Raw genomic sequence first — 25,296 nt, 5'->3', positions numbered from 1 at the left:
TTTTTTTTTCTTATTCCTACACTGTCCTGTTGGGAACAGGTGCTAGAACTCCTGGCACCAACGCAATCTCAGCATGTATATTAAGTGGGGGATAAGTTTAGTCATAAAAACAACACACAAAAACACCTCCCCCACAAACCAACCACACATACCACCCTCTAACTGAGGCCAAATCCAAAGTGAGCAAGAGGTGCAACCCCTGTGCTACCAACAGATTTTTACACTGGGCAAATACCAGTGCCCAGTCTCCCATATAGAAATCCTACCAATACTAACATAAAATACTGTCATAAAATAGACATAAAATAATGTCTGTTTTATGATCTGTATAACCTTTTCTTCTGCCCCTAGTCCCCCTCCAATTTTTTAATTACATGTTCTTGCTGTGTTATGCCTAATTTAGACCATTCATAGCTAGAGTCAAGGACACTTCATTTGAATTCATTTTCTCACTGTAACACTGTGCAAACAGTAGTAATTCTTCATATTTCAAAACTGTTTTCATCTAAGGATCTCAAAGGACTCGAACAACATCAGTGAACTGAAGGTCTAGTTCAAAAATGTACATGCAGATGAAAAGCTTCCTATTAACTTCAGTACAGTTTAGATCCGGCTGCACGTCTCCAGCAAAAATTCAAGATAATTATCAATATTACCATTTCACAGACAGGTAAATCAAGGGACAAATAAATAACAATGTGATGCTACAGCAGAATCAGAACTAAAAATCCATGAATCCAGACTCCCAGACTTTGATTTGACCGAAAAAGCTGAGTAAGTTCTATTTGTTTGTCAAGAGAAGAGTACAGAACAGGCTAAAAATCACACAAATAAAAAAACCACAGTGGGCATAACCGAAATCTAGCACCAGAATCTTTGCAGAAAGCATGACAATTCAAAGACTATTTTCAGAGCACAGCAGTTCTTAATTAGCTTCCTGCCAAAATTCTCACCAATAAATAAAGCAATATGGCGATTTTCAAATGTATAATAGTGTTAAGAGATAGAAAAGTCTCAGAATGGCAGACAATGAATAGAAAAGCCCCTAAGAACTAAGAGCCATTTCAGCAAGCGTGAAAATAGAGGGTGTTCATTTTCCTACATGCGACACACTTTCACTTTTGGATATACAATACTCTGTCTGAAGCACAACTGACAGAATTACTTCCTCAGGCAAGAAAAAAAATCAAAAACCCAAACCAAAAAACCAAGGGCTAAGTTTGCTTGAAAGTGTTTTACATCTCTGCATTGACTCCCTCTTTCTCTTTAAGAAACCTTACAGATAGCCATTTCTTACCCTAAAACACTTGCAGAATAGCCAATAAAAAAGGATTAAAGGCTTTACATTGTAAGTCCATTGGAAAACTATCATTGCTTTTGGCAAAAGAAAAATTAGGCCTTTAGTTTGCATGTTATTCTTCCATATATAGGATCCCAGAGTGTCACCTATACTGAATATATCACCTGATGAAATCTATTCCTTACAGATAAAAATACATAAGAAAGAATAATTTCAATTGCCAAACTGCTTTGAATTTTTTTTTAAGCATCAACTGGTAATGTATCTCATAACAGCTTCCCAGTTTTATATATATATTATATATATATATATATATATACACACACACACACACAAATATACTTTTATAGACACACACACAAATGCACCTCATATTCATAAACACATGTGCTTTTCCACATTTCACACGTGCCTGGTTCTGGGGTCCAGTGTGGATGAGACTGAAGAGCTCTGGCACGCTAGAAGAAAAGCTGTCATAGCACTTTTGGGTTTTCTTGAGACATCCCCAGAAAGTCTCAGCTCTTTAGACCTTCAGCTTCTTAGAGTAGAAGTATTCAGAAAATCTGGCACGCACACTTTTGGGGGCTTGAGGGCGAGAAAGGTCAAGCGGCAAAATACTTGGCAGTGGCAGGGTGAGAAGGTAATTTACGCCCCAGCAACCGCAACAGTCTACAGAAAGAACAAGCTAAGAGGAAAATCAGCTTTCTTGGTAGAGTATGAAGAAATGAATTCCAAGATGGAGATTCACTGTAACAAAACTGCATTGATCTGCACGTTGTAGAAGAAAGGAAGAATTTCAGAGGGACTGCTGTTTTTTTTTTTTTTTTTTAACCAGGAAAATATGATTTCATCACTGAAAAGTACTGATAGAATATCTGTGATTTAGTCTTAACTTAGAGATATCAATGCTTCCCAGAAGACTGGTACCTTAATGTTCTCCTATTGCACAAAGTTATCCTCAGATACATCTGTTATCAAAAGAAACAAAACAAAACACACACTCCCCATAACTTCTCCTTTTACTGAAATCCATAAGAGAACATATCCAAACAATTATTTCCTTGGCAGTTTTGCAAGTCTTCTACGTTAACAACTTTGGGAGGTAGGCACTGTATTACAGTATCCATCAAGAACTGCCAGCATTGTGCGCAGCATTAGATACTTGACTGCAGACTTCTGACCCTCAGACCTCCAAGGCTTCTTGTTTCAGAACTCATGAACCCTGACCTCAGAAAAGTTACATACAGGCTCTGAAACCTCTCCTTACTTTGGCATTAACACTGCTTAATTGCTAGAAGAAGCAAGATGCTAAAATACTGCTGTAATGAACAGTCTGTAAAGACTTCCCTACAGCAATGCTCTTATATTTCTTCCATTTTGACCTCATGTAATTAAGCATTACTATATGGGACTACATTTAATTCTGGGAAAATTCTGAAGCCTTTCAGAAATCCAAAAATTATTAGTGATGTCTCAGCATTAATCCAGTGCAGGTTAATATACATTTCCAGTTCATAGTTCTTCATGGGAATGTTACCCTTTCATAAACTTTCTTTTTTAAGGTTTTCTCTTTTTAAATGTGTCTATATCCATACAAACAGCTGATCAGATGACTTAGTTTAATAAGAAACAAAATACCCAGCGCAATCATGGAGAAGTGCTCACAACGTCTACTGAGAAACTTGACAGTTTTATCATAATTCAGAGAATAGAGTGATATAATATAATAGTGATATAGTGATAACAGAGTGATATAAATATCAGCTTTAACTAAAACAGAGAAAATTTTCTGCCTTGGTGGCAATATGACACACCTTGAACGTGGCCTAGAAGCTTCTAGTTCCTACTTAAAACCAGAACTAATAATGCAACGCTTACAAAATTCTAAGGTTTCAAGATAACTTTTAAAGTTGGAGGGATGGTTAGTTGGTATGACTGTTTAATCCTAGGAGTCAGCAGAAATGCCAGAAGAAAACTGGTGAACAATCACAATTAAAGAGAGTTATGAGACCTTATGATGTCAGAACCTTACACTGATAGCAGTCACTTGTGTTTAATGAGGGAATCGATTTATGTCACTGTGAAATAGTTGGATTTTAATACTAAAACATAATTACAAAAGGCTTCTATTGCAGAATTCTTCTTTTACTTCTGTAAAAAAAAATCAAGATCAACAGAACATCAATATTGTATACTTAGGCATTCAGAAGCAAGGGAATGTTAACGTTATATAGTACACAAAATTACATCTGCCCCTTTTTGTACAAAGAAGTTCTGCTCTAACAGTTTCCCACCACATTATTCTTCCGTATAATAAAACAGCATCTCCCTATAAACATCTCTGAGTAGAATCTTGTAATTTTACACATTTATATTCACTTTGCTATTATAAAAATCAAGTATTCCTATGCATAAGTCTCTAAATATACACACAAATATATATATGTATTTCTGTGTAAACATATATGCATACAGCACGCACATAGATATAGAACTGCAGAGATACAGCAACAAGCTCATCCACAATAATGATTTCTGTGCCCACATAAAGCTCCATTACCTTTAGAGGCACTTCTCATGCATGACCTGTATTTTTAACAATATCTTTAAAATTATTTTACCTGATACCATCATATTCTTACTATAGAAATAATGGAAAAGAACAGTAAGCATGATAAATACATCAGCTAATGAGTAGTAGGCTGCACAGCTCTACAGAAAAATTATTACAGGCATAATGCCACATATTTATTTATGGCTTAAAGCAGTGCATGTCATAAGCATACATAGTTTTAGTAGGGGGAGTCATCTGACCCAATCTGGCAGAGCTTTCACATGGGAATGGCGAGGACTCCTCATTACCCATGAATTAATGCTTTTACTGGCAAAAATGTCTCCTATGTATATTCTTGACTGGGAACAATGTGAAGTGGCTTCCAATGATGCACGTAAACTCTTTTTCCTTTTAAAAAACAGACTGACTAACACTGTCACTCCCTCTCCTAGTTCTACTTCAGTTCTTTATTCCTTCCAATGATATAAACTTGCACACTGGGATCATTTGTCCACCCCAACAAAGAATCTCAATTCAGTGGTGAAACACAGATATCATTTAATATTGAGCTACTGTGATTGAGCTTAGCCTAGAAAGTTAATTCAATCCTGCATCAGGATCAGATGCAAAATTTAAATACACAGATACAATTACTTGTCTCCATAGTTCAGCAGACATTAGTAACGCTGCTATAGCTCTGAAACGAAGCATGTGCTTTTTAAATGAACCATGCATTTTGCATCTTTTTGGAAACAAGGACTCTGTGGCAGCTCAGGTCTCCCTAACACTACCATGGTCAACCCACTCCTCATACCACTGAATCACCAGCTCCATTTGTCTCAAGTCACTGGAAATCTCTAATTCAGGCTTTGAACAGATACTGGTCTCAACCTACCGCATCTCCTGAAGCCACTGAGCTTGGGGACATGGCCGTACATATGCCAAGCAGAAAGCATGGATTTGACTTTGTTCACATTAAAAGTTGCATCACTGTATTCTACTGCCACGTTCCTGAAGTGTGTGGAATAGGTTCAGGCTTTATGCTTTTTCATTACCCATATGGTGACACTCAAAGAAATAACAGTCCACTCCAATGGTGTTAAGCCCGAGCACCTCTAACTTTATAAAAAGCTAAGCTTCAGTCCCATTATAAAGCTATTAAAAATCAGTTCTAAGCACATCACTGCTCCATTGTCAAGCAACGCAACCTCATCTCCCTCTTTCCCAACTTGCCATAGCAAAAAACTGTTCTAGTCCATTACTTCCATCCTCGGACCCGTCTTTGAAACCTTCCTGTGGCTTCCCCTCTCCATCACATCAGGTATCTGCTGCTTGCTCCCATTTTCAAAGCTCCTAACAGCCTAACTCCATCTTATTTTATTCTCACCAGTTCCGTACAACCAGATGGAATCTTTGCTCAAGGTAGCCAGTGACGTTACCCAGCATCACCTATTTATTTATATTTTCAGAAAAAATACGCTAGGCACTCATTCTTCCTCTCATAACCAAGACCTTTCTCAAAAACTTTGCAAAGCTACTTCTTTATTCTCTTTCAAAGCTCTTCTTAAAACTCTCCTCCACTGAAATGACTACAATGACAACTTTGTTGCTGTGAGCATACTGCAAACGCTAAACTATGCTGCACACCACTGTATCACTTTTGTCATTTTAACTATTTGTCTGTTTGTATCGAATCTATTGTCTTTTGCATAATATTTAAACAGGAACCTCTCTGGAAGCAAGAACAATATCTCTCAGTCCATATTTGCATAGCTCCTAGCTGTCTTAGTCCATGATTGAGGTTCAGAAGCGTAACACTAACACTACTAATTTGATGACTTAAGTAAAACCGAGAATTAACAGGATTCAAGTGGCTTTTAGTGGAACACACAGTAAGAAATTTGTAATTGCATACAACACAAAACTGTATTACAATCATGCCATGCTCAAGGAAAATCCGTTTTTACTGTGCCTAACTCTGAAACTCACACCTTATGAAGTCACATGATATGACAGCAGCTTTATGTGAAAAAGATCACGGCCCCATAACTCCGCTGACCGGAACAGGCAACACCCAAAGCTCTCTCCTAAATCAATACTACGCAACCTCGGATTTAATGCAAACGGCTAGGCCCCTTCCCAATAAGGGCATTGCCCTTTGCCTTGATGAACAAGAGCTAGAACAAAAGGAGAGCACTTTTTTTTTTTTTCTTTTCTTCCCTTTTTGTCCCCCAAGAACAAAGCCAGTGTAACAGACAAGCACGTTCTCCCGGAGTTTGAAACACTTCAGCTTAGCCAGGTATTTTGGATAAATGCTATCCGGGTTCAAACATCTCCGAAACACTGTTTGGAAGGTGCTTCACCTGGGTGTGTGAAAGCAAATTCCACCTTCCACGGCAGGCCTGTAAGTCCTTTTGCTGCCAACCAGTAAGATTAATAAGGTAGTGAGAACAAAATGTAATCTTTGAGTAAAGTACAGGAATAGTATGCGTTATCCTCCTCTCTGTGGTTACTGAGCCAAACATTCTTTGATGTATTAAAAAAATAAATAAAAAAAAAACTCTTGTTCTGTTTCCATGCAATGAAAACAATACATAATATTGGCTACATCTTAAAAATACTTCCCTTATGAAAAGCACTCCATTTGTATGAACTTCAGTGGAAGATGCGTGGGTGTGTCAGAAAGAAGAATTAAGTCCCTAGATGCTTATATCTCTCTGTATATTTAATAAAGCACCAATTCAAACCTTATTTGTTAAAAAAAGTCCAGCTACAGACAATATGAAAAAATTGCCTGAATCCCAAGATCTTACACTGCAGAAAAGCCAATTTCAACTCACTGAGTTTAGATCCCAGTTCAGCAAAACACCCGACTGCAGCAGGATCTGAGATCATATTCAAGCGCCTTGCTGACTCAGAGCGTAAGTACTACAGTAATAAAATTAATATAGTAGAATAAAGTTAACATGCACAGTGTACTAGAACAGTCATTATTTCTATAATTCCCTTGGAGGACTGGAGGGGAGAGGAAGTTTGGGGTGTGTGTGTGGGGGGGAATTTGGACATTTGTGTACAAGTGACCATTATGCCTCTGCACCCTGCTAATCTTCCCCAGTTTTCCTTTCTTTCCGACTCCACAGCACCTTTGTTTCCTTCCATTTATCCTCCTCCTCCCCTCCCTCCCTTTCCCTCACTCTCTCTTGGTGGCCATTAACTACACTGACAGTTTGACAGGCTGAAATAAGGAAATAAAACACTTAAACATTGTTTCCTGATGTATGCATTCATCTCCTCTGCCAAACACAGATATTGAGGAGATACTTCACTCCTCCTGTCAGCTTGCTAAATTATAGCCCAGTTCACACAGCAACACAACTCCCAGGTCTTGCACGTTCACTTGATCTGTCTTCCTATCAGGAAGCCCTATAAGTGCTATTTCCACGTCTTTAGTACAAGATTCTCTATTTACATTTTTAATGCCACCTTTTCATATGCCTAGGGTTGAACTTCTGCTAAAAACAAAATCTCATGCCTCTACTGAACACGTTCACATTATCACAATAGTTACACTTCTTGTGTAAATTATAAGAAAAGTACTTCAGGAATTAAGCTAGCCTGCGTTCAACTTTGTGTCATTCTCATAACCTACTTCCGTAGCTGAATAAGCCAAAACTCAACTTTGTTTTGATCAGGTTTATTAGACCTGGATTTGTTTAAACATTTATTTAAGCATTTTCTCCTGGTTGACAGAAAACATGTTGCTGAAGACTAGAGGCAACCCAACCTATAGATAAAAAAAAAACACTGCTTACAGCATTAACTTAGAGCAGCCAACATCGAAGGGCTCCCTAGGGGAAAAGCTGCAGCGATACTGTCACTGCTCATTACCTCCAGTGGGTGTTGCTGTGAACAAGCCTATGGGAGAAAAGCAAGGGGAAAGGAGAGAGAGAGAAGAAAAAAAAAAAAAGTATTACAGAAGCTCCTAACAAACTGCACGTCCTGAAAGTTTGCCTGACCCATATAACAAGAAAGAAACCACAATTTAGTAAGAAATTAAATAATTCTTTGCCATTTGATGACTGTGTTTCAAACCAATTAGACAAACACAAACGTTTCATACTTTGTCTCCTGTGCTAGTGTAAGGCCAGGATGGAGCCAAACCATCTTTTCTTGATTTCAGTAGCTCCCGAGTCCTATACAGAGAGGCACAGCACCATGGCAGGAGCCTCTCAGGGATGCTTGACAGCTAATACCTGTCACAGTCTGGAACAATCTTGCATCTTCAGCATCTCAAAAAGGAGGAGGTGGGGTAAATGGGGCACAGAAATCCTAGATCCACAACACGCCACCTCTTAAAGAGGCGCAAGTGTAATAAACAAAACATATCTACAGCATCAAATATCGTCGCTTTTTCCTTTGGCTGAGGGGGGAGGTTAGCTTCCGATTTCAGCTATCAACTGGAGGCATGCCAAAAGTAGGTGGCAAATTTTGGACTTCCAAAATGTAACAAAAAAAACTTTACACTCCAAGACTATAAATCTTAAGCTTAAGTTTACTCTGTTCCTTGCTCTGGTCCTATTTTCTCATTATTTCAGATATCTCTAATCATGACCCAAAGAAACAGTCTTTGAGCTGCATAATTCCACTGATACATAGATTTAATTGGAGACAGGATAAAAATGTCCACAAGGAAAAGGCTGCATACATGATGTTGCTGAGCTTTCTTTCTCTTTCTAAACGCTTTTTTCTCTTTGTAAGAGTTTCTATTAAGAAACAGAGAGGATTCAAATTCAATCACTATAAAGAGCTAGCAGAGCCTATCTGAGTAGAAAAGTAATCCCTTCGCTCATGTAGAGATGGTAAGGGCTTTGCTACTCCCTTCCAATATTGACTGTCCAAGCGCAGTATTTCAACTGGTTATACCCATTGCCTCCCTTAGCCCCCGAACATGCGTTAGAAAAGCAACAGCATGTTATGTGCCATTATTTAACTTAGAGGTTTTGAATTTCATGAATGAAAATGAAAGAAAACATCAATAAAGCAAGAGGAAACTTAAGTTCTTTACTACTTCCTTCACGCAACTGCATAAAAGAGGAAGCAAACCAAAAGTACTGTTAACTCTTTACTGACAATACGTACAGAATTTCCTAAAAATATTAGGGTTTGGCTTTGTTTTCATCACTGGAAGAAATCACGAGCAGCTCCCCACGTGCTGTCAGGGAACACTGTTCTATTGACTCCATCATTTCATATGGGCTGAGAAAACAGGATTCGACCCACTTAAGATTGTTACAAATCCCATGATATTTTCCACAAATATTAGTTACTGATTTTTGCACGTTAGTGAAATTTCAGTTCATGTAACTACTACTGTCTAAAGTTCTCTCTGATGTTTCACTGATTATACATGTTGCCATTCCACAGTTCTTAGCGTAGACTATGTTACTCTGTCCACAGCCTTGCAATTTTGTCTCTATTTTACAGTGAAAGTACAACAAAACACAGTCAGTTTTGCAAATGTAGCTTTTCAGATTATATGAAACATCTCTATGTTTGGTAAAATATTTCAATTCCTCGTGCCGTATTGAAATATTGTTGGTTTTATGAATATCCATTCTACTTTTCCTCCTTTTTTTTTTTTTTTTTTAAATCTGTGTTCCCCTTCCCTTTTAACTTTTTCTTTCCTCTACTACGAAAGGGTGAGAGAACCCACAAATATAAATCAATATAAATTGATATATTCTAATGTTACTATATTAAAATCAAATTTAAAAAATGTGGAGGATATGGAAAAAATTCATTGATGTTTTTAATGGAAGAGTTTCATTTCCTTCAATACTGTTTCCAGAAACAACTACCATTGTCAATTTTCTTCAGGTTTTTCTTCTTATTACTAGGGCATAGTAGACTATTATTATTTTTCTGACTCCACTTACTTATGTGTTGTTTCCCCCACCCCACCCCCAGTTTACTCTTTGCTCCCTACTAGTAAAAAGACAACCTGCTACTATCATTTAACCTGGCTGAAAATACTCCCATTTTAAACCTGTATACCATAGGACAGCGTATGCTTGAAATGGTGGGCTCTTCTGAAGAGAAGCCACAAGTGTGGTGTTACTACAATAATCTGCATTAGCATCAAGAACAGAAAAGTCTCAGCTTTTAAAGAACTATTATCTATCGTACCCAAGCAGTGCATTCACATTGTGAGTGAGCTATTACTGGGAGTCCCGCAGCTTGCTACTCCTTCACGACTATCCAGCACTCCTTTCCTCATAAGGAACGTGATTTTTCTGCTACCAAGAGCAGCCCATCAGGCAGCTTTGAAAATACTGCTCTGAAGTTTGAGATCCATCGAACAATAACAAGCAACCGTTAGTTAGTTTTGTAGCATGAAGAAAGTCCATTTCTTTTACAAAGATTGTGACAGCTCATCCGCTGGGGATTACAGGCTGAGCATTAGGTTGGCAATAACCGTTCTGTGAAAGGCTACATACCTTGCTGCAACCTTCAACACGGCAGTCACCCAGGTTATCCCAGACAACAGGGCACTCCTTCAACACATATGAGCAAGGCCCATACATATATAGCAAGGAGGGACTTGAATTCCTCAGATTAAACTTCCTTCCTAATAGAGCAGAATTTCCTCTCCAATATTTTTAGGTGAAAACTCCCTTTTGCGTGCATGTGAACGTGCTCGTCTCATTTTCCCAGAAACGCAGTTGGCTATCATGGTGCTAGAGAAATTGGAAGTTGTTACCTATGTAGTAGGTACTGTATCTGGTTACGGTTACAACGTTTCTTTCAGATCCTGGTGGAAAGAAACATGTGGAGGAAAAAAAAATAAAATAAAATACAAACACATACACAAAATCCCACAAAACAAATACCCCAAAAGAACCCCTCTTATCCCCCAGTTTTTGAAATTCTTACACTGCGTGCTTCCGCAGGACACAGTCAAACGGGCTAATCTTAGATTTTAACCTGACATTCGTTTCTCCTCATGTTTCTCAAGTATCACGACTACTAGTACGCAGTCACTTTAAAAGCAACACCAAGTATGATACGCACGTAGACTTCTAAAATGACACTTTTAGAGTCCTCCATTGTCCGAGTTCACTTTATCCTAAGTGGAAACATCAGTAAATATTGAGGGAAAAATTGGGGAAAAAATATGCGATTGGAGAAAAACACCAGACATTTAAGAAGCCACAAAGGAAAAATATATGCCTTTCATATTCCTATTTTTGGAAGGTACCTTCAGAGGCAAAGAAATCAGATAGAGCAGCTCTTCAGCCACCTGTAAATTGATGAACCTAACCTCAAGGGAAAACAATTGCTATCACCGTTTTTCAAAGGCAGCAGGCAGGAAGATAAAACATAGGAGAGGGCTAGAAGGTGGAAAGTAGCAGGGAGTCCTTTACCATCTATATAGTACACGATGGCTTAGGACAGAGTGTCATTGGTGGGAGAGGGATTACAGCTGACCATAATGATCTTCCACAAGGTCACCCATCACTATGATTCAGTGCACCAGAGCACCGCACTTCAAAAACTACTGTGCAGCTGTCGCCTTAAGCATTACACATCTACGGCACATGCACAGAAAAAGCTGAAAATCAACTTCTCCCCATTTGACTACTATGGTCAGATAAGCACTTTCAGACTACGTTTGTATCAATATGCAGAGGATCACAAATAAGCACATTTAAAACGGGCAAGACAGTTTACTGCTTGTCTTAGCTTATTTCAATCCCTCCACAAATTAAGTAACTGTTTAAAATAAAACCTCTGTCTGAAAAACAAAACCTTATTGAAAGGTGATTTAAAATCAACACTTTTTTTCCTTCCCTCCAAAGGTCAGCTTTATACCAAGGCCTTGCTTTTTAACCTGAAACATGACTCATCTTCCACCAGTCAAGATAAGCACAAAGCGATGGTTCTGCTACCTCTGAGCATACCAGTTCCAGCTGATCGCAAAGGAAGTTCTTAACTGCAACCATTATTTACAAAAGGATGTTTATGAGAAGAACTAATCGTGTATTTCCCTGCACACTGAAAATTAGGTGTTCTTTACAAAAAAAAAAAAAAAAAAAGCAGCTTCAGGAACACAAGTTACTGCCCTTTCCATCCCCAAGATGGCAGAAAGCCAAAAATTTAAACTTGAAAGCACTTCTATAGTGTCTCACTAAAGCCATCACTTGTCTGCCTCATGCCCTCAATTACCCTTAAGAGCTGGGATCCCTAGATAGACTGTGTCTTCCATGATGCTTAAAAATACTGAATCTTCATAAACTGTCATGGCAGGGGATTTTTTGTACTGCCAGTGATTTTTAGAAGTGCTCCATTTCATTTTCTTTTCCAGTTTTACCTCAACCTCAATAAACCACAGGGATCACAAAAACAAACAAACAAGCACACACACTAAAAACGAGATAATTACCTATAAAGAATTTGATTAGGAAGAGCTATACGAATAAAACAAGAACAAAAGAAAAAATATATATTCTGACAAATGAAAATAATACCAAATTCAAAAAGAACAATTCTAATGCCCAGTTGTTCAAAAGCAGTCAGAGTTCTGTAACTACTGCAAAAACGCTCTGCTCTTTTTCAACACCAAATGGATTTTAAGTCAAAACAGTGAGATAAATAAATAAGTATTGCAAAGTAAGGCTTTACGATCCATGCCAAAAATTAACATTACTTTCTGCAGCAACTATCAGCAATTCACGGTAGCAAACCCCAAAAGCATGGGAGGACAAAACCCATACAGCTTGGGGCAATAACGCATAAAGGTAAGATGAGCCTTAGTTGATGAAATCTCTGAAATTGTAGGAGCCTTTTTTGCCACACTGTATTCATGAACAAGCATGTTTTTCTTTCACTTATTCCCTAGGATTTCTCTCAACCGCTTTTACTCCCTCTCTCCACTTCACAGCTTATCCCTGCTGCTCCTCTACTCTTTTTTTCTTCCACTTCCTTTTATCCCAGAGCTGCTCCAATTGCTGAAGAGGATTGGAAAAAAGTAATCTAGGACCATCAGCTCCTTCCTACTTCCTTCACACAGCAAAAATTTTGGGTGCAAGGGAAGAAGCAAACCATCTCCTAGGTGAAGCAGCTGGGCTCTCCCTGCCAGACCTCGGAAATCAGAGCACATAGTGAGTGATGTGGATCCACTTGGAGGTTGACTGCCTCTAGGGACCTGCAATTTGAGGTCGGGCTCTTAGTCCTGATGTCGCTGGAGCCACAAAATCCCACCAGACAGCCCAAGCAGACCACCGTTCTGCATGTTGCATGGCTGAAGAGACCAGCGTGCTTTAGAAACACTTGTAAGGCAGATAAAAAAAACAGAGACTTATAAGAAAACACATAAAATAAAAAGAAGCTGTTCGCTTCTCATTCAGTGGCCTATTTTATATGTTCACAAGTATCTAAAATTAATGCATCTACTGGAGTAATGAGAACCAGGTAGAACACGGCACTTCCCTCCAATACTTGGATAATTAAAAGGGCAAGGTATTAACTAGCTTTGAAAAAAGTGATATTGGCTGTTCTGCGGATTATGGTTCTGCCTTGTTCCTACCTTCACTAATCATTGCATTTATCATTAGACACTTCGCTCATTCCCTGGAATCCATATCTGCTGATTACTGTTTGCTGATCCACTCTTCAGCTAGGATTTGAAACACAGGGACTGTGATAAAATGCCCTTTAGAAAGGCCAGATAATGCCATTCCAGGTTTGTAGTACAAGAAAGAGATTCTTTCACACATACTGGTGTCAGCAAAGTCTTCGTCTTTTCCACTAATGTGCGCCTCGCGCGCTGGAAGGCTGCAGATCAGATTCTGCTTGGATGGTCAAATCTGTATTTGCTATCTTAATTTTTAAAATATTTGAAAATTCATAGCTCCCTCCCCAAAAATTCTGAAATAAATATTACATAATGGTTATCTGTAAAGAAAAGAAGTCACAGAATGATTATTGATAGAATACATTAATATTAATATACTTCCTTCTAGTTAATATATACTTTATTAGCATATGGTTGGCTGTGATCAGAAAACATGCTATATTTTACACAAATCAGATGCAGCTCTCAAGGCTTCTGGAAAACCGCCATTACAGCCTTTGCTACTGCAAAATTTAGGCAATCCTTCTCATAGCTAATATATGTGATAATATTTCCAAAAGTAAGCTGTTAGAGTTAATGAAGTTAACATATGGGATGCACCTAACCCACAGCATACAAAAGAAAGATAGTATGACAGGTATTTGGGTTCCTACTGGCTACATTATATAAAATGCATAGCCAACTGCTGAATTTGTGGTAATAACATTTATGTCTTATATTACTCCATGAGCAATTTAATTTATAAAATACCTATTGTGTTTATACACAAGGAAGCATCATAAATCTTGAACACTAAACAGTGTCAATGAATGAAAACTAACTTCCCCACAAGACTCCGCCTGCTGAACTTAATGTGTTTTTAAAGGAAAAGCAGTTGCAAAAGAGTTGGCTCCTCTGAATCCAGCTATTTACTGATGTTGAGAACATGTGCTTAAATGGGTACTGGTGTTAGCAGCAAATCTCTAAATTTTTCTTCTTCATCATAAAAAGATGTTCTTAAAGTGACCTGGAATTATGGCACTGACCCAGAAACATTATCATTTCTAGCATTACATTTATTTATTCTTTACAGAAGATCTGATCAGGGGAAAAAAAAATCTATTCTAGGCAGAATCCTATCGGATACAACTTCTTCACCGCGTGTTTTGCTCTATTGGCAGGAAAGACAGGTCAGTGGAAAAGAATATACTCATCCTTACCTGTCACTTAGATTAATAACTTCAGAAAAAAGTGTAAGGAAACGAGTACAGTCGGCTGACTGTACCCTACCATGCAGTTTGCCTCCATGCCGCTTGGAGTACCTGGATGCTGCAGATGCTGCTTTCACTGAATTTATACAGATTAGCTGCCTCTCCTTTAACCATCCTCCTCCCCAGAAGAGATCCAAGAGCAACCAACTCATTGCAGCTTTTGTAGATATACTGCCTTAACAGGCTCCCCTCCCCCCCCCACCCCCCCCAGCAGCAACATCTAGTCTAAATACAAGTTACTGCAATTCACAGCCCATAGCGGTGCTGATCTATTTGTCAATACCAGGTTGCTGCTTAGGGAAGCTCATCTTCCTGCGGGATTGCTCAGAGAAGCAACAGTTTGACAGAAACACAGGCCAGGCCTAAACTAGTTGGCCACTTAACATCAGCATACCGTTTGCTTCGTGATTACTAGCGACCGTATTCAGAAAGCAGCATTTCTATCTCCACTATGGCTGTTTCCTGACATTTTCTCACTATACTCTCTTAATAAAGTTTTTAAGGGTCTGCTTCTGGTCTTCAGAGCAATTCAGGTCTTATGTGACCAACCGCTACTTCTCTTAGAAAGTTATTATTAAATTCATTGCTGGACAAGGATGCTTTCTGTTCCAAGATTTCCAAAGACGCCTGTCCAGTCCAATGGCTTACTCAACTATCAGATCTTAACAAAGGAGAACATACAGGCCCAAGCTTTCTCTCAGGAGATTTTAAGTATTCACTCTGTTTCCAGGCCAGAAACACTGCAAGAGAGGCCGTTCCTGCCTCATGCTAGTATAACAGCCACTTTATCGGCCAACAGGCTAGGGACTGGACCAAGGACCTCCAAAACCGAACGCGTGAGCTGCCTACAGCCAGCGGGCAGAGGAGGGGCACCCTTGCTCAGAGGATGGCACAGCTGATAGCTTCTCTGATCAGCACAGAGGGTGGGACCTGCAACATACATTAATTAATACAATGTACTAGCAAGGCTATTAATTAGTTTTTTAATGTATCAATTAGTTTTAGCAGTGGTGCTTTTCTCTTCTGTTCCCAAATACATCCAGACAGAGCAGCATATATTTAAATAAAAGGGTCTGAGTTTTGTTCTTAACTTCACGTGTACTTTGAGCGCTTCGTCCAAGACACTGGTTGTAATCAAACAAGTTTACCTACTTCTGGTTTTACACAGTACCTTGCTGTAGCAGAGAAATATCCAACAGGACAGTGAAAGCATGAAGCATAGTAGGAAAAATATAGGCAAAATCTAAGACAAAACATATCAGACAACGTTCATGAATGGGGAAAATGGCAACAGAACCAGTTCCCTCCCCATCATATCATTTCTTGTTAATGAGATACTATTGACTTAAACTGCCCTGGGAACAGCCAAAACGCAGTCTAGCCTGTATCTGTGTACAGTTAGCAGTGTTCTCAAGCAGAAGGCAGAGACACACTGAGGACTGCTTGTAAACTCCAGCAGTCTACTACCTGGAAGCTGAATAATCACTGCTATTACACCCTTACTATTTGCAGGGTTCGTATTTTATGAAGAGTTAGTAATACGATTTTAAAAACAAGTTCAATTTGCTACCATCTAATCTAAGCACCTATCAGAATTTAAGTGTCTAGATCCCACTGTCTCATTCAGGAGAGCTTTTACTTCCTCAATCTGCAGCAATGTTCGACCTTATTTTAAAAGCAAGCAATTAGCATCTGGAGACTGAAGCTATGTTCACATCACCCAGATGCCACCTAATGAGACCAAGCACTTGCACAAGTACTGCTCCTCACCACATATTGGGCGCATCCATGCAGATAAGTACAGATGGTCTTGAACCTATTATTGTTTGTACCTTAGTAAGGGCACGACAGCAAGTGGGAGCAGAGGCAAACATCACAAAAAACCAGGACAAGAGACCGGCAGTGATAATACTGTTTAGGTCTTCGGCGATACAAATGCTGATAAAGATTTCTGTGTGACCTCTAGAAACAATATTGTTACTGCAGTTATTCAAAAAAAAAAAAAAAAAAAAAAAAAGGAAAGATGTGCTATGCACCACTAGACCAAGCACCTCCTACTCCAGTACCCTCACAGGTCCAAACCTCATAGCTCGGAAGTATAAGAGATCAGGTATACTACAGTAATGTAACAGCCTACAATATGGGAAACTTTTTCCTGACCATAGGCAAATAGTGGCTGCCATTTGCCTTGAAACATACATCTTATAAATCTGTCTACATTATATGTTAGTGTTTAATCCTTTCTTAATCTGGTCTACTCCTAAGACTACAGTATTCACCTACATGAGACATACATATAGATATAAAACTTTTTATTATATGGAAAAGGTCTGGGAAAAGAGTTTTATTTATTATTATAAAATAAGGACTGTGCCAAATGTTCAACTATACTTTGGATGATGTGGCAACATCTTTAATATAATATAGCCCGAGGTGCCTACTGTATCAGTGACATAAAATTTGTGCAGGACACACCAATTTCTTCACATATAATATACAAGAATTGTGACAACTATATTTTACTCCTTAGTAATGAAATCTGATATTAAAAGTACTCATTTAAGCATTTATTACAACATTAATTTCAATATATTTTTCCTTTAGCAACATAAAACAACTTCATTCAGTGGTTCTTCCCTCCCCCCCTTCCACCCAGTTGTCCAATAAGCAGAGTATCTCCCCATTTGGCAATGTCCTTATATCAAGTTCCTAAGTCTTTACGGGTGACTCAATGCTGACTTGCCCCAGGAAACAGGAGCAGGAAATTCTGATTCACACACTGCGTTCTTCCTTGCTTTCCACACCCTACCAAGGGAGATGTTTACTGCAGCTCTGAGAGAAAGCTATTTACTGTCCCCTAAATTTGATGGTTCCAGTAGGGAAGGAAGATTCGGTGGTATCTGTTTCTTCACAAAGGAAGCAGAGATCAGTTATCAAGGCCATAGTTCTACTAGTAGCCCTAGCACAGTGAAATAGGGAAGATGCAGTCATGACATTAGTAATGATGATGCAGCTTTTATTTGTATTCCTTTATTAAACATTTTAAAGTTACATCCCATGCATTCCACTCACGTGAGAGATCTGAACATTTCCAGAAAAAGCGAGACATTAAGAAACACAATATACCATTCAAATCCTGACGTACTTTAAGTGACCAAGAAAAACCGGGAAAAATATTTGCAAAACATGTGGCTTGTGCTCTCATTTTCTGAGTGTTCCCAAGCGCCTGTCAACACTTTTTTGGAAAAGTAACATTCTTCACCATTTTGAGGCTGTGCTGTCTATCATCAGCCATTCTAATGATGTAAGAGGTGAGGGTCAGACACAAGATGTATCTACACACCTCAAGCTAGATTTAGGGAAACTTCAGCTATGGAAGTCAAGAACCATGCCCGGCTTATCTGCCACCAAACGGCAACGTAACCCTCACACGAGGCACGCTAGCCAAAGTACTAGTAGCCTTCCACCAGCCTATTTGAACCTCTGTTGAGCAATACTCAAGAGGGCTAGCTCAGAACTGGAAGATACAGCACCCTAAGAGGGAAGGGAAAGAGATGTAGTACACCATCCTTGAATATCTGTTCAAGCCCTGGTCCTTCTGTTTTTCCTTTCTGTCACAGCAAAGTCCGATTTCCCTTCCCCATACGAAAAATAACAGCACCTAAAGAGGGGCAGTACCTCTGCATACTGTCAGTGCAGGGCAGCTGCAGACTGCTCCCTGCACAGGCAGCACCTCTAATAGCTCCCTTTCACAGGCAGTTCCCTCTCTCCACACTCTCCATGGGATGCCGGGTACCACTGTGCTTGCCATATTTAGAGACCTTTTCGAAATTTAGCTCCCAACTTGTGATACCTGATTACAAGGATCCTTGCTCTGTGCTGTTATTCTTGCACTGATGTTAGCAATCTTGACTGAGAAATCCAATTATCATCATACTTCTGAAAATAAAGTTTAATTATAGGTAAGTGTGATGAACCTATAAATTCTTATGATCTGCATCAACAGTAGCATAACCAACAGCACTGGGTATATGATATCTAAATATTCTCAGAGGGCCCAGTTCAAATCTCTGAAGTCAGTGAAGAGATTCCCATTGATGTTGGTGGTCTTTGCTCTTGATTAATAAGAGACAGTGACTTCAAGGAACTACTGAAATGCAAATAAATATATTCTCAGTATTGTTACTATTCTTATTACTTCATTAAGAATTCTTTAAATAAAGGAATTAAAATCAAGTAGCAAGCATAATCCTAAAAAAAAAAAAAAAAAAAAAGACAATAACATGGTAACTTGACACCATGGCACTCTGTCAGTAATCTTTTGCAAACATAAGAAGCTGTTCCAGTTATTCATATAGTATTTTCCTATTCATCTTTTTACACCAGAAGAGCTGCAGTAACGACGAAGTCAATAAAATATTTAACATTTAAACACAGAAATCCCCTTTTCTGTGATTGCTGAACTACAATGAAGGCTTTATTTTTATTTACTTGTTTATTTTTACAGACTGACATTGTGTTCCCATGTTGCTAGTGAAAACTTCTCCAGTTAAATAAATTCAGTTGAGATTTATTCTCAGCCTATTTGTTCCCTGAAACATAACTGTGATGTTTGCTGGACAAAAAAAACATCCAAAGGAAGGATCTGTCTTATCTAGCCCGTTTTAGTTAATGAGAAAATGTAGCCATGACTCTATTGGGAGAGCAAGAAAGGCAGAGAGCCTCTCTCAATAAACTGTTGCACATGGTAGGACTAATAGCGTACTGTCTCATAGTCATCATTAGGCTAGGTAGTAAGTAGTACATTATCTTTGGTTTTCTTTCTTTCTCCAGGGCACAGTCATGTAGTTACTGCTTCTCATTATCCTTGGAAGCTGTAAATTTAAGTGTAAACTCATTGTCTCTGCAGGGGTTGGAGGTGAGTAGTCTGTAGTGTCATTTACTCCCTTTTCTCCACTGAATTTTGTGGAACTGTATTTTAGAAAGAGACATCCCCCATCACCCGCAAATCACAGTTGCTAAATGCTAAGCATTTGGATCTGCACTGTAACCCCTCTGGTTTGGCTGGAAAGGTGGCTTGCTGTGTTCAAGGAACCCACATCCGTGTGGTCCCCAAAATGATGTGTGGCCACTACAGAATCTCATAATTTAAACCAAGGTGCTCCCGGGCAGCAGTGGGACAGCAGCCAGGCAGCTTCAGGCCCCAGGGGAATGTATTACATCTACTTTTATTACCCACTGCTCCACCACTGCCTGCGGTTCCTCAATTATGGCTAGCCAGCCTACCTCAAAAGCTGAGGAGAGAGAGGGAAGGAGGGAGGAGTGTTCTTTCCTGCTTACGGCAGCTGCAAATACATTTAAAAAAAAATTCAAACATGAATCCAAACTCCATGTTGAGCCTGAAGTTTCCAGTTTAGCTTCTGTCTGCTTTACTTTTCAGTTAACTTTTCTGGATAGCCAGCAGTGGCCCACATTAAAATATATAATATGGAAGTAATTACGGCATTAGAACATAACACCCTGAAATACAAAGGGCTAGACCATGTCAAGGGACTTACAGTCCCACATTTGACCCATCCACATCTCATTTGCACAGAAAGGGTTTGGGAGGAAATACGAAGTTGCACATTAAGTGTTTTTCCCACTTCTATGCAGGCTGGCAGAATAGAAGAGGGAAGAAAACCCAGTGCAACTGAGCAACCATGAAGATGAACGTAAGCCATTAATTATCAACACCAAAGGTAAGCTAAGGAGATGAGGTTGTGAGAAACTGTCAGTATGAGAAAGATTGAGTTAACGACTAAGTACAAGAGGCCATATTTGAAATCTCAATGATTTCAAGAAGTAACAAAGATCAGCTGATCTGCAACATACGGGGTAAGAGATGGAGATTAACTCACAATAGAGTATGGTCTCCTCTAGTCACCTCATGACTAGCTAAAAACCTACTAAACGGAGAGTAGGTTACCCGTATTTCTAGGGACGAGAACAAGAAACAAAAAAGTCAACCACTATAACCCGGATCCTTCCTCCCCCTGAGATGTTAGAAGTTCTTGTGATCAAAGGAAAACAGATGGTTTCAACTACACACTTAATTCATTAACAAGAATAAAGCACCAACCAGTTAACACGGTGATTTCTAGTTCTTCAGAGCAGAAAGCATCCCCAGCCAGAATGGCCTTATTGTATACAAGCGGTTCAGAGGAGGAGTCATGCATGCTTACCAGTCAGCAATAGCGAGTCTCACAGGCTTCAAAGCAAGCCAGAGGAGTGAATCAAGTTTTCCAGTGCTACAGATATAATTGGCTAGGGTTTACATTCAGAAAGTGAAATACAGTTTTGATCTTCTTAATTGCTAATGAACCCAACTCAAAGTGATCAACTATTTCACATATGGAGGTCTCCTACTGCCTTTGATACAATTGTATTAACGTGAAAAGAGTTAGCAATTGTCTCAGAAAGATCTATAATCAGGGAAAGTTTTATAAAAGTAGTTTCGCATTTTTTGCTTGTGAGCACATTTTATTGTGGAGCCATTTTGAAAATTATTAACCTAATGACAGTTCATATAAGGATTACTCCTTTAAAGAAAGACTGCTGAGACTGGGTAAGAACATGGTAACTTGTTTAAGAATTTCCACAGCATTGACAATATTATTTTCAAAAGGACTGTGTCCATACAATTCAAAAAATTATGGCAATACTATATTAAAAAATTTCTCATTTGCCTTTTTAGAAAAAAATCAAGGTAGCGTTAATAGCAATTTTGATGTTTAGTTTAGAACATAAAGGCTACTGTTAAATATACTGAAAAAATGATGTTAAGGCTGTGAAGCATCAGTGTCACTCAACTAACATTAGGAAATGCTCTCAAAACGTAACTGATAGCAAATGACTGACTTTGTCTTGTCAAGCTTTAATAGTCTTCCTTGTTTAGCCAAACTGACATATTATGCCTTGGAGTGTCTTATGTTTTGTAATTATTAATCCCTTAGTGGAGTCACTGGATTACCTGTATTTTATTATTCAGCATAGCCCAGTTGTACTGCATTCGGCTTCAAATTAACACTGATGGCAAGGAAGAGACATCTAGTAGTTCTGGCTTCCTACCTTGCCCTTCCTTGCTTGGATTCAAACAAAGAGGAAGTCAGCTGCAGGTCATATGAGCCAGATAGATTACAGGCAATCAACAACTCTGTTATATCACAGAAAATGTCATAAACTTAGTCTCAAATTAGGTTCTCATAATGAACTAAATTCACAGCTCTAAGAGTTTCTTAAAAGACCTCCAAATAATTAAAACCCATTCTTGCCTGGGATAAAGCGTTCACATTTAGGAACTAATTCCAAAGTTAATTTCCAATTTTAATAAAACGTATCAGAGCTGCACTTCTTAAGCTTTGCATAATATTTTGATGATTTCATATGCAAATCCGATCAATAAGGCAGCCCCTATGAAGCTATTTATGTATACAGTAGTATATTACTTGGATCTAAGAGCTGGAGAACCCACTGATGACTGTATTTATAATGAACTACTTGCAACCTGTTGATATCAAGACTCTTCTTAGAATTTTGCAATAAGATTTATTAACTATGTAAATGACACCTGCACTTTTTTCTTAAAGAGGTATTTGTCATGTATATCAAAGTAAAAAAACCATGAATTAACCACAGAAAAAAAATGTGGTTCTTGAATAACTTTTAAAAGCTCACAGCATTGCATACACAATACATAACAATACTTCAGGCTATGTACATAGTCCAACATTTACTACAGAAATGCAAGGGATGCAGTTTTGGAAGGGATAGGGAATTTAACTGACTTGAGAAAACACAGAAAGAATCAGATTTTCAGAGTGCTGATAATCTAACCAAAATGCAGTTTCAGTTCATGAATTTTTCCCCATCGCCAGTTTAATGAAAGGATGGATGCTTTTGCAAATCTATCCGGATCTCGAAATATAAGAGGACTTACTAGGTCCCCACTGAAGGGTCCACTGCTGTACAGATATCCCCATTACTGGAACTATTACCTTTTCTCATACATATGAATATAGACACGCATCCCCTTCTTTCAAGAAGGGCAGAACAGTCAAAACATTAGCCAAATAAAACAATGCATTCCTCCTGAAAATATTACTTATCCAATAAATAATACCAGCGCTGCCCTAGAAAAAAGAAAAAATTTCCAAGCACCTTTTTGTCCAGATGCATTATTTTTTTTCAATGAGATACGGGTTCCCAAACACTCTAGCTATTTTTGGGATGGGACTTGTGCTTAAGTCACACTCGTGCTTTAAAAGTATCATTCTTTGCTCCTTCTCCAAATAGTTTGCCATTTGACTGAAGCAAAAACAGAGGAAAAAAAAGGAAGAATAGTGTAGGAGAATGAGGATCTCCATTCATAAGTGCAAGTACACTACAACATACAGGTACTTCAAGGAGTTGTATGTCAAGTTCAACTACAATTTTATAACTTTCTTTAGCTTATGGGACTACATCTGCATTAAGAAAATACAAGTTAACACAATCATGTCAATACGCTTATACTGACATGCCATATCAGGGCAAAAAACCTGCACTAGCTCAGGTTAATCTCATCACATACTAACCTAACATGTTCCCAGGTAAGTGTCACATTAATGACAACATAAGGGTACAGAAGTGCCCTGTATAGAGAGGGCTGGACGTTCATAAATACAAAGTATTTCCTGGATCTTCATACCATAAGCTGTGATCAAGTACAGCACTTCTTAAAGGGACAAGTAGTTATTCTTCCATTTGAAGGGTATTAGTAACCCGTACTTATCTCAAGTGAAGTACCAAGAGCTTTGCCCTCAGTCAGAGGCAGCAATGCTTAAGCATGCATGGCACATCAAGAAAGCCTACGTCTTTCTTACTGGCAATAAAAGTATACTGAGTAAATCAGTACATCCCAGGACTACTCCAGAATCACATCCTGGAGTAGTAAGACACACACACACATATATATATATGCATATATTACACACAAAACACCCACCCACATCCATAAGCCACAGCACACACAAGGTCCCTCCTTACTCCTACTAAGGTACTCCTACTAAGTACAAGACCTAGGCTGAAAGTCATCATCAGGAAAGCCACTGTGACTGCAGAAAATGACCCGAGTGCCATGAAAAGTGGGTAAGTTTATCCACATTCTTAGCGGCCAGCCTTCCACTGAGCAACATTAGTGCATGCCCTAGTTTGTGTTGGCAGTCCCTAGAATAAGATAATCACAGACTAAACCATGGTCCAAATTCCTTCAGTTTTCAGTATTGCACTTGACATGGTAACAGGACAGAAGTGTATGACCTACTCCAGCTCTTACTCAGGTAATTCTTTATTTATCCACAAAGCAGCAACTTTCAAGAATGCCGGTGAATTAAATTTTGGTTAAGGTAACAAACCAAAATTATTACATAAAAACTTAAACACTAGTTATCCTCCTTGTGATTTAAAGAGGAAAAAAACAATACACATTTAGTTTCTCCTTTGGATAAAAAATTTCTCTATTCCACTTAGCTGCTGAATAAAAACTGATCAGAGATCCTACTTTGACGAATTTTACATACCCATCCATCCAAGGCAGGCCAACTCAGTGGCTGCAAAGCTTACAGAGATACAGGAGTCACTTCTCCCAAGTCCACCAAGAAGTTTCCAGCTCTTCTTAAAGCCCCTTAGCTCACATGGCAGTCACTGCCCAAACCCTCAGTTCCTCTTTGGTTTTCATCCCCTTTTATTCTACCCATGCTGACCTACAAAACACAGCTCTACATAGTGGCAGCACACTTCACTTTCCTTATTCAAAACCAGGCTTCTGGGCTGAAGTATTTTGTCAGCTTGCTCGTATCAGCAGGGTATTATTTCAAGCCCCTCATTCCGCAGATATCTTGTAACATATCTGCTTTTGGTCTTCCAAGGAAGAACTTGTACACAAATTTGACCACATCAGAGACCACAGACTTGCTGCAAAGTTCAAAAGAGTAGTAACAGTATTGCTCCTGCTAGCAGAGGCACTTATCTTTGCACAGCGCTTACAGAAAGTGATCAAACATGGGCACTTTTGAGCTCTTCCACCAGCTCCATTTTCAAAATAGCCAAGTGGGAGAACAGAAACAAGTCTCCATCAAAAATATTGTGATTTGGATGCCACAGGCCATTTCCCAAAACTCCAGCTGCAAGTGTTCAGTGCACTTTGTACACTTGTAAAAGGAGGGCAAGGGAGGTCTCTATCTCTGAGGACACAAGAGGCTTGGTGCAATGCCTGCCAAGCGCTCCCAGGACCCCAGATGAAAAGCGCTCTAGAAGGGCAAATCTCATCTACTGCAAGTTCAACTTCAGACTACGCTTCCAAGCCCTTTTAATCGGGAATAAATGTTTCTTTCCATTATTAGTTTAGGCAATGGTTATGAAGAGAACCTTTTTAAAATATATATATAGCAGATAAAATTTGCAATTCAAATTGATATTTTTAATCTTAAAAGTATTTTGGTGGAATGGAGTGAAAGATAGAAAGAAGAACAAGTCCCAT

General features: G+C 38.8%; 1 protein-coding gene across 28 annotated transcripts in view; it reads right to left on the bottom strand.

The window, feature by feature from the left end:
* Positions 1–25,296, bottom strand: part of SOX5 (SRY-box transcription factor 5) — a 724,053-nt gene that overhangs the window by 517,299 nt on the left and 181,458 nt on the right. The window contains exon 3 of one of the 28 annotated variants that reach the window (XM_068949562.1): positions 7,667–7,769. The exons of the other annotated variants lie outside the window; for them this stretch is intronic. The gene's annotated coding sequence lies outside the window, so the exon portion shown is untranslated. The remainder of the gene's footprint in view (positions 1–7,666; positions 7,770–25,296) is intronic. 28 annotated transcript variants of the gene reach the window in all.

The sequence above is a fragment of the Struthio camelus genome, chromosome 1 (assembly GCF_040807025.1).
Source record: "Struthio camelus isolate bStrCam1 chromosome 1, bStrCam1.hap1, whole genome shotgun sequence".
Lineage (NCBI taxonomy): Eukaryota > Metazoa > Chordata > Aves > Struthioniformes > Struthionidae > Struthio > Struthio camelus.
Note: the sequence above shows the minus strand (reverse complement) of the source record. Positions and strands in the feature narration are given on the sequence as shown.